The sequence below is a fragment of the Vigna unguiculata genome, chromosome 11 (assembly GCF_037176805.1).
Source record: "Vigna unguiculata cultivar grain cowpea cultivar isolate G323 ecotype 2 chromosome 11, ASM3717680v1, whole genome shotgun sequence".
Taxonomy (NCBI): domain Eukaryota; kingdom Viridiplantae; phylum Streptophyta; class Magnoliopsida; order Fabales; family Fabaceae; genus Vigna; species Vigna unguiculata.
In genome coordinates this window covers 35,851,814-35,863,221 of record NC_140802.1, presented here as the reverse complement: position 1 = coordinate 35,863,221, position 11,408 = coordinate 35,851,814, and the positions used below count along the sequence as shown (strand labels likewise).

Here is an 11,408-nt window from a genome sequence, read left to right as displayed (position 1 = left end):
GGGGTGGTGGCGCAGTTGGCTAGCGCGTAGGTCTCATAGCTTCTGAGTGATCCTGAGGTCGAGAGTTCGAGCCTCTCTCACCCCATTTTAATTTTTTTTCTTAAAAATTTTATTTTTGAGTAACTTGGATTGTGAAGGAAGGATATTTTTTGCTTGGAGTTAGGGTTTTGGGTGTGGCTTTCCATGGGTTCTGTTTATTGTATTTTTTGCTTACGATTTTGTTTAGGGGGCATGGGTTCTGTGTATGCAGGATTTCATATTTCTTGGCGTCTGTTTTATTATAGAGATAAATCTCTTCACATGTTTTAAACAATGCTTATCCTTTTATCTCAACTAAGGGTGTCTGGTTTTCATGTTTTTTTTTTTCTTAACTAACAATGCATTGAGTGCTATATTGTATATGGCAACTTTGAAAAGAGTACAAAATATACAACCAAAACCAGACCATTAAAAACTCACTATACTAAATGCAATTCCAGAAAATGCAACATCGAAGGTTTGAATGACAATGTTCTCCTGGCGAGGGAAAGCCACATCTTGAGAAGGGTAGTGCAAGACTGATCACAACAAATCTATATGAGGTAACCAGATTGAACAAATTGGCGAAGTTTGTTTAACATGGAAAATCTAGAGAATCAAACAGTTTCTAAGGACAATATAATACTTTGACATAAAAAAGGTTTTTATAATCATTTGACATTTTCATTAGAATCATTTTATACTCTTCTAATGAATTATCGAATTGTAGTTATCGATATCAAAAGAAAATATTTTTCTTTCTACTTACTACAATTTAATCAAGGGGTTATCATATGTGAATGATTGATATGGAATGATCAACCTCTTGTTTTGAAAAGTTTTCATTACAAAGATTACTTTAAGTCATGGACCAAAATATTCCTAGTACAGTATATCCAACACTAACCTTTTACTCTTTAAAGAATACAATTGTTCCATACTAAATTTATATCCCTTTACGTCTGAAAACTGGTGCCCGACATCCCTTTACGTCTGTTCCATCCGCACTCGATGTTCAACTCGTGCCAACAGGAGGGAAAAAAAAGCTGAAATTGACGTCTGTCCTTGCATTGACAAACGTCAAGGGATTTTGGCATCAGAGTGTCTTTTGCAGGCACCCCCCTTCTTGTTTGTGATTGGAAGATGAGTTCTCTTTGAAGCTGAGTTTGTTAACCCCTAAAGTTGTTTGGGAGACTTTATAGAGTATACTTCAACCTTCTAAGAACAGAAAGTATTATTGTCCTTGTGTTAATTGTTTGAACGAGAGACAACAAGAAATCAAGTTGATACTATAATACTTTCTATGTGATGGTATCCTAAAGAGTTATACAACATGTACCTAACATGGTGAAGTTGTACACCTTCCAACTATATCTCAAAGTCAAGAGTCCAATCTATGTTGTGAGGATCACATGGAAGATATTGTTCTAGATATTGAAGAAGACAGTTTTCATCAAGCACACGTGTATGATTCAGTGAAAGATGATTAAAAAAAAGGCTTTATATCCCGATTATACGAGTTTCAGTCGTTTGTCAGTTGTATCAAGATTATTTAACATTAAAGTTAGAAATGGGTGGAAGGATAAAAGTTTCACCGAGTTGCTCGAATGTTGCATTACATGCTCCCAGAGGGTAATACATTGTCAACCTGTCATTATGAGGTAAAGAAGATACTATGTTCAATGGGTATGGAGTACCACAAAATTCATGCGTGTCCCATTGATTGCATACTGTGTAAAAAAGAGTTTAAGACATTGACTAAGTGTCCAAGGTGCGGAGTATCATATACAAAGTGAAGGATGATGACGATGATGAAGATAATATGAAGAAAGGGTCGTCCTACAAAAGTGTTATGGTATCTTCCAATCATACCTCAATTTAAGTTTTTATTTGCCAATGTTAATGATGCAAAAAACCTTAAATGGCATGAAAATGGAAGAAAAAGTGATATATTGTTATGACACACTGCTGATTCACCTCAATGGAAGAAAATTGATACCATATACCCAATCAATTTAGGAGTGATCCAAGAAATTTGGGGCTTAGTCTTACAACTTAATGGGATGAATCCTTATGGTAATTGTCACAACCGAAATCGCGACGGGATAACGAACCAAAAATAAAATTTGAAAAAGAGTTTTGGAGTCGCCACCATAGTTATTATAAGAAACTATGAAAAACCATAAAAAGGAGCAAAGTCTACGAAAACAGAGTTTGGGGATACGGGAGTTAATTATGCGTAGGGAAGGTGTTAGCACCCTACAACGCCCATCGTAAGACGGTACCTATAATTAAAATACAAATTGATGTGGTCTCCTTTAAATATTTATTTTACAAATAAATAAATAAATAAATAAAATAAAATAAAATAAAATAAAAAAAATAATTAAATAAAGATGATAAAGAAAAACAAAGGAAACAAAAACGATTTTTTGTTTTTTGGGCCCGAGAAGGATTACTCCTTGCTCCTATGTATCTCCATTCATAATGGAGAATCAGGGTCACGTAGTTCTTTATGAAAAAAAACATTTTGAAAAAACAATTTGTTCGAAGAAGTTGATATCGCCTTTCTTTTATATTTTGAAAATTTTGTATTTTTTAATAGTAATTTTATAATAGAGCGAAGGTATTAAGTACTAAGACAACACGAGCGGTCATACAAGCACTTATACATTTTAAAAGTTAAAAGGAGTTAAAAGGGTATTTAAATTATTTATTTATCATTATTTTCTTTAAAGAAAAACTTTCGAAATAAGATATGGTATCCAAAAAAGTGTTACTATTATATATCCAATTTATGAAAACATTAGAAAAATAAATAAATAAATAAAAGATTAGGAAATGACGTTTAGGATTAAACATATATATATATATATATATATATATATATATATTTTATTCTTTGTAAAATGTTAAATAAAAAGTTTTAAAAAACTTAATATGAAAAACATGACACAACATATTCATAAAATGTTAAAACATGAGATCTCTCATTTATTCATAACTAATGAACCCCAAAATGCATGACAATAATGTTTTTGTCACACCAAGAAGAAATGGTGAAAACATCAATCTTCAACAAGGGTCATAACCAAATCTCAACAAAGACCACATAACCCAACAAGAATTAAAAATTTGTGAACGTGAACGAGAGATCGAATTTACAATAGTTACGTTGGAACACCAAGAAGCACGTGGGGGTGGTGATCGGAGGTGAGTGGGTTTTTATGTGCGAGGGTTAAAAAAATGTGTGCTTAGGTAAGAGAGGTCCTCAGAATCATGAGGGAATTTTTTTTTTCTGATGTGTTTATATACACAACATTATAAATCTAATGTAATCTCGTAATAAAGATCTATCTTAATTACAAATAAATTTTAAAAGGCAAGAATTTGTCTTTACATTATGGGAATCAAATCATAGAAAAATCAGAGCACAAAATCAAACGTGATCATGACAAATTAAATATAATTACAAAAAAGATATTCTCGAGAAACACATTACTATTTTCCTCATCTGGAAAAGGAGGTGTCATAAAATCAAAGCATAAAATCAAGCGTGATCAGGACAGATTAATTATAATTACAAAAAAGATATTCTTGAGAAACATATTACTATTTTCACCATCTGGAAAAGGAGGTGTCATAAAATCAGAGCACAAAACGATTCTAAAAAAACATATTCTGCTTCTAAATATTAGAATCTCATCATTAACTTCTTGATTTGGAGCAGGAATGACAAAGCATAGAGTGAAGGTGAGAATATATAAAATTTTGGGCCACTGTTAGTTGCAAGAAAAAACAATTTTGGGCTAAAGTAGAAACAAACTCTCAAAAGAAAAAACATAAAAGATTAAAACAGTCTTTTTTTCTTTTCATTTATTTATTTATTATTATTATTATCCTATTATTATTATTTAGACAAAGAAAAAAATCCAAAAAAAAAACTTATTTATTTATTATATTTTTTTATTTTCTTAAAAAAACAAATTATTATTTTTTATTCTATTATTTATTTAGCCGGACGAAATTGGGTGTTGACAGTAATGTAAGTAGAAAGCATAGTTTGTGGCCTATTTTGCTTATCATTTATAACTTGCCTTATTGGTTAACCATGAAGAGAAAATACATGATGTTATCTATGATGATATTTGGACCAAGACATCCTAGAAACGATATTGATGTTTATCTAAATCCGTTGATAAAAGATTTAAGATTGCTGGGGGATGAAGGAGTTGGGATGTTTGATGCATATGAAAAAATGAATTTTAACTTATGAGCCTTGTTAGTTCGCACCATTAATGATTTTTCAGCTTATGAAAATTTGAGCGGTTATTGTAAAGGACATTATGCTTGTCCGATATGTGAATAAAACACAAGTTATCGTCCACTAAAACATGGGAGAAATACTTGTTACATTGGCCATAAGAGATTTTTGAGATGTAATCACCCATATTGTCGATTGGAAAAGGCTTCCAATGGATGTCAAGAAGAAAAAATTGCATTGCCACCCTTAACTGAAGAAGAAGTGTATGAGTGTGTGTCCCAAGTAAATGTCACATTTGGGAAAACATAGAAGAAACCTATTATTACATAAGCAAAGCCCTTAGATGAGGCACCAATATACTTAGACAATAACATAAGAAAAACCATCAAAACGAGGCATTGAGTTATCTAGATGGTAACATAGATGAAAGCCCTCAAACGAGGCACTAAGTTATTGAGACAATTATCTAAGAAAAACCTTCAAACGAGGAACAAAGTTACTTATAAGATAGTAACATAAGCACAACTCTCAAACGAGGCACTAAGTTATCTAGACGATAACAAAGGCTCACACACGTGACACCCGAGTTACCTAGACGACAACATAAGCTCACAAGCATGGCACTCGAGTTACATAGATGGTAACACAAGATAAGCCCGCTCATGCGGCACGTTAGCCTACCTAAATAGTAGCATCAAATTAAGCCCGCTCAAGCGGCACCTAAGCCTGCATAAATCGACAACACACACAAAGCTTGCCTAAGTCGGCAACACAAAGGTTGCTTAGATAAGTGACATCAGATCTTGCCCAAGTCAATAATTCAAAGTGCTCAAAACAACATCCATGCTCAAAGACAACTACCCACTACTCGATCAAACGACTAATCCACCTACAAAATCAAAGAAGACCACCCACAACATAATCAAGAATGACCTAAGTTAACAACAAGTTTAGCATGGTCAAAGATGACCACATATAGTTCGATCAAACGACCAATCCACCTGTAAACGTAAAGTCAGCTACGACTCGACCAAAGGGCTAATTACAGTCGCAATAAAAATTCCTTGTATGTTAATCAAACTTCCGAGCTACTAGGGCTTATGTATATACCCAACCCAACAAATATGCTAAGTAATGCGGTCCAATAAGGCCTATTTAGCTATACTAACCTAAAGTGGTTGGAAGATATTATGAGATATATTTATTGGTGCAAATATTCATATATTAACAATATATGTGACCAAACTCGAGAGTTTGATTGTGTCTTGATATTCCCTAATACTACATATTTATAGAACATTTGGTATATCAAATAAGGTATCACATTTATTATTATTATTATTATTTCCACTGCAAGAAAATGCTTCATTAGTAACCAATTTTAGTGACCAAAATTTGTTAGTTACCATAATTACTAATTTAGATACAAGTTTACAAAGTAAAAAAAATATTAGTTACTATTATAAATAAAAAATTATAATTGGTCACTAAATTGGTTTTTAAAATTAGCTACCATAGTTTTGGCTACCAAAGAAATCTGGTCACTAAAAATTAGCTACCTAAGTTTTGACTACCACAATAACTTAATTACTAAATTGGTCTCTAATTAATTAGTGACCAATTATAATTTTTTATTTATATTAGTGACTATTTTAGTAACCAATAAATTTTAATTTTGTAAATTGGTATCTAAATTGGTCACTATAGTGACTAACAACTTTTAGTCACTAAAATTGGTTACTAATAAAACATTTTCTTGTAGTATTGGCTAATTATCATATGTATGGTAAGTCGTTATATTTGTTTATATTATTTGATATTCTTTTGATATTATCAGTTCTTGTAACAAACCTCATAAGGCCCATAACCCCCATAAATACACATGGTATTTCACTAGGAAATACATACAAATTCTCATACTCATTACTCTATTATCATAAATCCTAAAACTCTCTTAGTGACTTGAGTGTCAAAGAGCGGTGAAGTTTCCCATGTGTTCTAGTCATCAAGTCACTTAGTTATACTAAGATTTTTTTTAAAGTTGAATAATATAAAAAAATCTACAAATCTTGAATGTTAAAATTTTAAGTTGAAAATGATTTTAGGTTTAATTTTTACATAGACAACTCATACTTCAATAGTAAATCTCATGAGTTTATTTTCTAAACATCTCAATAGCGCCGATATTGTGTTAACAACTCATATATGAGAAAGTGGTATAACATTTATTTCCAAGAAGGAAGTTAAGTGAATAACAAATCATGTTTTTTTAAAAACATATTCATCAAAGAAATAAAAAGAAAGAACAAACATAAAGAAGAATATTAAGATCAATACATGCTTACATAAGAAAAGACAACATAAAAGAATAGTTCTTTTAATAATTTTAAAACTACCATTATTGAAAGACACAAGAAAGAAATATAGAACAAGTCTGAAGAGAAAAAAACATTAGAGAAGCAGAAGGAACCATAAAGGGTAAGAATGATACGAGATGAGGAATACATTTTATTAGCAAATGGTACAGAAACATAAATACAGACTACATAACATGATTTAAATATGATTTTTTTTTTTTAATGTAGAATTAATGCGTTACGTTTAAACATCGTATTTTATTATGTGTATCCCAAAAAAGCTTCGAAACCATACTTTCAGTTACTAATATTTATTGAATAAATATATTTCTTAATTTAAGAGTTTTTTAGGTATACATATTAATATGTATCACTTAAAAAGAGACACTTGACTTTTCTTCACCATATAAGTCGTTATATGATATCATAAAATTACTATTTTGAATGTCATAGAAATTAAAATAAAAATTTACTTTGTTTTATTAAAACTGAAATCATATTTAAGCTACACTATTTAATATCACATTTTTCTAAATCAAGGAATTGACATATAAGGGAAATTGGGGTTGTGGCGCAGTTGGCTAGCGCGTAGATCTCATAGCTTCTGAGCGATCCTCAGTTCGAGAGTTCGAGCCTCTCTCACCCCATTTTTGTTAACTTTTGAGTAACATTGATTGTGGAGGAAGGATATCTAAGGACTTGGAATTAGGGTTTGGGTGTTTAGCTTTCTATTACTTCTGTTTTTTGTTTTTTTTTCTTACGATTTTGTTTAGGGGGTATGGGTTCTATTTCTGCAGGATTTCATTTTTTTATTTGAGGGTATTTGTTTGTTACAAAGAAAAATCTATGCACATGTTTTAAATAATGCTTATAATATTTGTTTATCTCAATTATCTACATCATCATATAATAAAGAAGATATACTTTCAGTACAGATTTCTTAAAGGAGATTTATCTGACCGGTTTGGAAGAATGTAAAATCATCTTTATGGTAGAATTATTCTGTCAAAGAGAGATAAATCACTTACTCATAGTGATGTATGTAAAAAGTTGGACATACATGAAAGTCTTTACGATTTTGAAAAATTATTCTTTTAGACGAAGGGTTTATGAGTTTGATTTTGCCTCTTGAGGACATACATGAAGGGTTTATTAGCGGTTGGTTCTTGGAATTATTTTGCTTGGATAAAAGATTTTGTTCTGGATTTAATAAAACTAACTAAAGCTCGGTGGTGCATGAGGATACATGGTCTACTTCTGAAATGTTATCCTAAAATGAGTTTTTGTATTGCTAAGGGAGTTGGTATTCATTTGGCTTTAGATGAATAAAATAAAAGGTTTTTTTGCTAGGGTTTAGGTCGATATTGCTGATTGAATTACCTCATCAAATTTTAGAGGAAAGGCTTGGTTATGCCTTTTATAGCATATTTGGAATCTGAAAATTTTTCCCTTTTTCTTCTTCTTGTAAGATGATTAGGCATGCTCTTGGAAACAGTAGAAGGAGCTACAAATAAAAAAACTCTAAATATGTTGGCTAATTTGATTAAACATCATAAGCCTCTCTTTATCTTTTAAGTTGAGCCTATGATCATTTTCCGTAACTCTTACCGCATGTTCTTTGAAAATTTTATCTTTAAATTGTGTGTTGTCTTTGATACTTCTACTAATTCTAATAATATTCCTGGGTTGTGGTGTCTCAATAATAGGGATCTTAATTGTAGTGTTCTTAAAAATACTCCACAATATATTTCAATAAATATTTTTTTCTGGTATTGTCTTCAAGGTTGCCGGTATGGGGAATTCTCGGTAAAGGCTGCTTACAAAACGCTGCAGGAAACTGTTGAAGAAGAAGAGATAAAAGAATTCAAAATGCTATGGAACACAAGGGTAATTCCAACTAAGACCAATCTATTAGTAAGAGGAGTCCAATTACAACATAGCCTTTGTGAATTGTGTCACGCACACGAAGAGAATGCAGAACATTTGTTCTTCTCATGTAAGGTGTCCCAAATGGTGTGGAATATGTGTGATAGATGGTTGGGGGTGAGTACCATGCATCACGTCAAAGCTAAGGCTAACTTTCAATACTTTCACCTATATGATCTTAACAGTAGACAAAATTTAGTATGGAAAGAGATGTGGCTAGCTATAATTTGGGAAATTTGGAAACATAGAAACAAGGTAATTTTTAATCATAGGAAAGTAGACCCAAGAGAAATTTTTGACCAAGCACAAGTAGCGGCTTGGGTATGGATGAAACATAAGATTCCAGCAATGACGTTTTCATATAGCGATTAGTACCTATCCCCACATACATGTTTAAAATTTCTGTGATTCGATAATTGTGTGTTCAGTGTGATAGGTAAGCAAACTTGAAAGGGAACCGTGAAGATGAGGTGTACATGTGCAAAGGCAAAAGTAACCAAGATGCAAGATTCAACATGTCATATCTAGCACTTTTGCAATCAATTATCATACACCATAAGACGGATGCCGTATCACTACATCAGGAAGGATTTAGTCTTCATATTTGGGTTAACTGCTTGGATGGAGGTGCACACTGGGGTCATTGCCTTTGTCTATCAACAACACTTATACGTACAGAGGCCTTATATACTGATGTATATAAATTGATGGCGTGCGGTTCGACCAATTGGGTTGTTTCTCTTCGCCTATTCCATAATATCTGCCACCACGAACAAATTTAAGGCAGAGAAACATGTACATCTACAAGTTTAGGAGGCATACACACTGATATTACTCCTTGTTGCCGAATCTCCAAAGTTATTTCACGTGGGTTTGGTTTTGGAACAATTTTTTGTTTGGTGGAGCTATGATGCCAACCTAGTGCATCAATGTGCGCAAAATGTTTTGTTAAAGGGTTAGAGCACCCCTCAAGTGCTCTCTTTAATTTAATTTTATTCTTTGCTGATAAAAAAAAAATCTAACTCCTATGTTACATATAGATCTCTCTAGAATCTTGATAATTTGCAAGGGCAATGGTTTTTAGGTGACTTTAATGTTGTTTTAGGCTCCGGAAATAATATTTTAACTCCATTTTTCCACTCATTTTCTGACACTATTTACGTGTCTTCCATCACATTTATCGTTCCATTTTTTGTGTGCGTTCTTAGAAGGAGATGAAACCCTACGACGCACCATACTCTTACAACTTGTCAATGCTTGGAATTTCTGAAGGAAAATGAATAACAACATAGTCAAACAGAGTAAAAACAAGGCGGGGTTCAATGGGTACGCTTAGAGATGGCAAAAATACCCGTGCCCGCAGATATCCGCGGATAAAATCCGCGACGGATAGTTATTACCCGCAGGTAGCGGGTATTTTAATACCCGGTTATAAACGGGTCAGGTATGGGTATCATACTATCCGTACCCGCAGGTACCCGTTACCCGCAAAAAATTAAAATTAAAATTTAATTTATATTTTATTAAGTTAAATTTAATTAAAATTAGAAGTAACAATATATTTTATTATGTCAAATTTAATTATAATTATAATTATAATTTAATTTAATTTAATTTAATTTATATTTTTATAATCTTATATTAAAAAATTTAAAAAATACATATTTTTTTAAATATTTGCGGGTATCGGGTATCCACGGGTACCCGCGGGTTTTAAAAATATCTGCGGGTATTTTTTAAGTAGATACCCGACGGGTAAACAGGCGGGTAACGTGCGGATTTTTTTTAGCGGGTCGGGTATGGGTATCATACTATTCGTGCCTGACCCGACCCGTTGCCATCCCTAGGTACGCTTTTGGAGTGAAGACACACTGCAAAAGCTGCGAATACATAGAAAGAACAAGAAGGAAGAGAGGCTCTGGTTCCTACTAATTTGAAAAAGAATTATCTGCTACAGTGAAGCACTGTTGGGCTCAATACCACACGTCAACAATACAAATAAAAATAGGTATAATTACTAATTTGGTATCCAAATTTTTTGGTTAAGTTTAATTTGATCCCCATACTGTTGGTTTGTTCAATTTAGTACCCCAATTATATAAAAAAGATTCAATTTGGTCATCTCCGTTAAGTTGGAGTTAACACACTGTCAAACCGTGAAATTTTTAATTTTTTTTTATTTCTTAATTTTTTTTTGTAAAATTTTATAAACTGCCACGTGTCAGTTTACTGTCATGTCACGTGACAGCTTACAATCATGACACATGGCAGTGATAATAAATGTTTTCAATTTAGTCATCTATTTAAATTTTTGATTCAATTTAGTACCCTGATTTTTTAAAATGATATAATTTCGTCCACTCCAATTTGAAACCAAATTAGTAAAAATAAGCTTAATTACAACTTATATATACATGTTTCAATAACATTTTCTAATATATACATAAAATCATTTCACCTAAATACTTAAATTATTTTACTTTTTACATTTTTTACCTTTGTAATTTTTTACACATGAAATATTTTACATTTGTAAAAAATAAAATAATTTGAATATTTAGGTGTAGTGATTTGATGTATAAATTCAAAACAATTGTTTTAACATGTATATATAAGTTATAACTAAACTTAGTTACTAATTTGGTCTCAAATTAGAAAGGACGAAATTGAATTATTTTAAAAAATTTGGGTACTAAATTGAACGAAAAATTTAAATAGATGACTAAATTGAAAACAACTATTACCACCACGCGTCATGATTGTAAGTTGCCATATGCCACGATGGTAAACTGACACATGGTAGCTTTAAAATTTTTTTAAAACAAGTTTAAAGTAAAAAAAAT

General features: G+C 31.7%; 1 non-coding gene across 1 annotated transcript; it reads left to right on the top strand.

Annotated features, from left to right (window-relative positions):
• TRNAM-CAU (transfer RNA methionine (anticodon CAU)) lies at positions 1–85 on the top strand. Its single transcript is given in 2 exon segments — positions 1–38; positions 50–85. It is a non-coding gene; the product is annotated as a tRNA-Met (tRNA).
• The last annotated feature ends 11,323 nt before the right edge of the window (positions 86–11,408 follow it).